The following is a 3834-nucleotide window of genomic DNA, read 5'->3' on the forward strand; positions in this document are numbered from 1 at the left end:
AAAGCTCATGGAAAATGGAATTGAATTATGAGCTTATTCTGTTGCAAAAACATTTGAAATCTGTGTATAGTTTTTCCATAATACTAATTTCTATGAATTTTTTGAAGACCCCACTTTGAGCCAATGGACTTGAACTCTGACTTGGGGAAGGCAGACTAAACCAAGAAAAAGTTAACTAGAATGTCTTGGTGAGGCAATTGGTCTTAGGAAAGTTGTAATTGTTCTTTGCAATAAGAAAGACCACATGGCTAGTTATCACCCACCCAAGGGCTGTATTCTTTGGCCTAGCTCCAGTCTTAATAAGCTTTATAGATTAGAAGGATCCTAAATGAGTCTCTATATTTCAGCCAGTTTCTGGCTGTTCGTTTTCTGTCAGCTGTGCCTGCCGAAAATGAAAAGTGAGAAAATATTGCAGTTGACTCATAATACAAAGGTGATTGTATTCTTGGAGCTTTGTTGATCTGATTTAAAAATCCTGGAAGCTAGCACTGTACTTTGAAATGGCACGTTGCTTGACACGAGGTTTAAATTTCTTTTGGAGCAGCCTTTTCACCTACCCCTCGGTTCTTACTGACCTGTCTTTGAAACAGGCTGGAGAGCAGAACGCTACTCTCCCCTTTCCCCCACGGGCCACTGTCTTCTCCTTCAGTTTGCCATTTTGTACTGTGACCAAATTAGGTGGTGATCCTGAGAGAAAAATACCTGTTTTCAAAATCGTTTGAAAATTAGGGCAACATTTAGAGCAGTAACCAATTCCTTTGCTTACCAATAGAGTCTGATTCCACCACGGTGCCCAGTACATTGTAGGTGTTTAACACATATTTGTGAATGAATCTCATGTAACACCCTGAATACAATTTTTCAGTGACTTTCCATAGACTTTAGACTTTCCTGATTTAAACATTTAATTAAGAATCATTCTGTGAAGCCAGACCCATAGCCTAATGGTTAAGTGAGCTGAATCCCATATGGCTGACCACAATTTGAATCCTGACCCAGGTGACTTGAAAAACATGCTGGGTGTGTGTGCTTGCATGCCTCAATCCCGACAGAATGGAGAAATGGAGAATGGATTGAAGTGTGACCATGCTCCAACTGGAAATGCTTTCTCCCTCTCTCTTTTTCTCTTACTAGTGAGTCATGTATCCCCTGGCAACTGAAAAAATAAATCATCCTTTGAAGTTTGGGGCTAAGGGCTTCAAAGAATATACTTGGTTCTGTGATTCAAAGCTTTTAAAAAATGACCCCCAAATACTTATAGACTCTAATAAGATGAAGACAGCCACCCCACCTGTACCCTCATTAGCTTTTCCTTGAATTATTATGATGGCCTCTTATCTGGTTTCTTGGCCTCCTGACTCTCCTTCATTTTAATCTCATAACCACTAGTTCTTGTGGGGAAGACCAGCCACATAATTTGAAAGACATCGTGTGAAATGAAAATGCAGAATCCCTTATTGAAAATTATTGGAACTTTTAACAGAGCAACAGCAGTACATTAAACAGGGTCCTATGATACGACACAGGTTACATACTCATGAAGCCAGCCCTGTCTGAGTTCAGTCCTTTTAAGTCAGTTTTGGTGTGTGTCTTGCTCAGATACTCAGCTGTTTAGAGCTCACATTGTTCAGAGTTTTAATTTTACGATCCCATAATTTTTTTTTAATTTCTTACCAGAGGATGCATGCACTCACCAGAGAGAGAGTGGGGTGGGGGAGAAGGTAAGAAAGCATCCCTCCAATGGGGCATGGTCATGCCACAATCCTTTTTCCTCCATTACTCCATCCTGTCAGGATTTGGGACACACATGCACACATGCCCAGTGTGTTTTTCAAGCCACTAGGACTCTTTCAAGCAGCCATGTGGGATCTGGCTCCCTTAACTACTGCACTACAGGGTCAGCCCAGGACCCTGTAAATTCAGACCCTAGTCCACCTTCTGTACTTTTTCTCCTAGAACTCTGTATGTGCCCTATACATCTCTCAGACAGAGCTATGAATAGTCAGTCTTTCCTAGAGATGTCCTTTCCTATACTGTGCCTTTATTTGTATTATTCTATTATTTAGAATGTTGACCCTCCCATTTTCTCATTGACATAAATCTGAAATCCGCCCTGGTCTTTTCATTTTAAAGAAATCCTTTCTTATCTGTATTTCAAGTAGCATTTTAGCAAAGTTTCCTTTGCTGTTGTTCATTTATTCTTTTCATTTATTTATTTTTTTGAGAGGTTTTTGCTATAGGATATGTGCACTCGCAAGAAAGACAGAGAGAGACAGTGAGACAGAAAGTGAGGAATAACCCCCCAGGGGGGATGGCCACGCCACAATCTCTTCTCCTCCATTCTCCTCTTGGGATCTTGGGCACGCACGCACACACGCCCGGCATGAGTTTAAGCCACCAGGTCCGGGACTCGAACTGCAGTCGACTACATGGGAATCTAGCGATATAGCCATTATGCTAACTGCTGGTCCCATTGTTCATTTATTCTTTAATGAACTCCCAAAGATGTGCTCGACATTGTGGGAAATAATAATGTGAACACTGTCTATTGTGATTCTGTTGGGAGACTCTTTAAGCTGCTAAAGGGGGGCTTTGCCTAGATTTGCTATGTCTGACCTTCCATACAGTGTATGTTCAATGAATATGTGTCAGTTCAATAAAAGATTGAATAAATAAATGGTTACTAGTAGATTTTAAGAAAAGAGTATATAAAATCAAATCCACAATGGGATTTCACCTCACATCTATTAGGATGGTAGTTATCACAAAGTCAAAAGAGGACCAGCAGGTGGCATGGTGGCTAAGGTGTTGGACTCTCACATGGCTGACTGCAGTTTGAGTCCTAGACCTGGTGGCTTGCTTTCTCACTCTCCCACTCTCCCCACCCCACCCCTTCATGTCTTTCTCTGGTGAACATGCATGCCCTATAACAAACTTAAAAAAAAAAAACAAAAACACATAAGAGTCTCGAGCTGTAGCTGGCCGCCGAGCGTACGCGCTCCGGGAGTGTCTGCTCACGGCCGCCATCAATGTTGCTGGAGTTCCTCAAGATTCATCTGCGCCGTCACCCACCCACCACACACTCTGCCATTGTAAGCCGCCATCATGGTGAAGCTCGCTAAGGCTGGTAAAAATCAAGGTGACCCCCCAAAAATGGCTCCTCCTCCAAAGGAGGTAGAAGAAGACAGTGAAGATGAGGAAATGTCAGAAGATGAAGGAGATGATAGCAGTGGAGAAGAGGTTATCATCCCTCAGAAAAAAGGTAAAAAGGCTGCCGCAACCTCCAGCAAAGAAGGTGGTAGTTTCTCCAACAAAAAAGGTTGCAGTTGCCACACCTGCCAAGAAAGCAGCAGTCACCCCAGGCAAAAAGGCAGCTGCCATACCATCCAAGAAGACTGTTACACCAGCCAAAGCAGTCACAACACCTGGCAAGAAGGGCGCCACACCGGGCAAAGCGTTGGTAGCAACTCCTGGTAAAAAAGGAGCTGTCACTGCAGCCAAGGGGGCAAAGAATGGCAAGAATGCCAAGAAGGAAGACAGTGACGAGGAGGAAGAAGATGACAGTGTGGAATATGATGAGGACAAGGATGAAGATGAGGATGAATTTGAGCCAGCAGTGATGAAAACAGCAGCTGCGGCCTCAGAGGAGGAGGATGAAGAGGAGGAGGAGGAAGAAGATGAGGATGAGGAGGAAGATGAGGATGAGGAATATGAATCTGAAGAAGATGCTATGGAGACCACACCAGCCAAAGGAAAGAAAGCTCCTGCAAAAGCTACACCTGTGAAAGCCAAGACTGTGGCTGAAGATGAAGATGAAGAGGATGATGAGGATGA

The 3834-nt window shown here is 43.2% G+C and overlaps 1 pseudogene; it reads left to right on the forward strand.

Moving 5' to 3' along the window:
- The first annotated feature begins 3102 nt into the window (after nucleotides 1–3102).
- LOC102497056 (nucleolin-like) overlaps nucleotides 3103–3834 on the forward strand; it is a 19734-nt pseudogene continuing 19002 nt past the window's right edge.

This window comes from Tupaia chinensis, unplaced genomic scaffold (assembly GCF_000334495.1).
Source record: "Tupaia chinensis unplaced genomic scaffold, TupChi_1.0 Scaffold000081_1, whole genome shotgun sequence".
Classification (NCBI taxonomy): domain Eukaryota; kingdom Metazoa; phylum Chordata; class Mammalia; order Scandentia; family Tupaiidae; genus Tupaia; species Tupaia belangeri.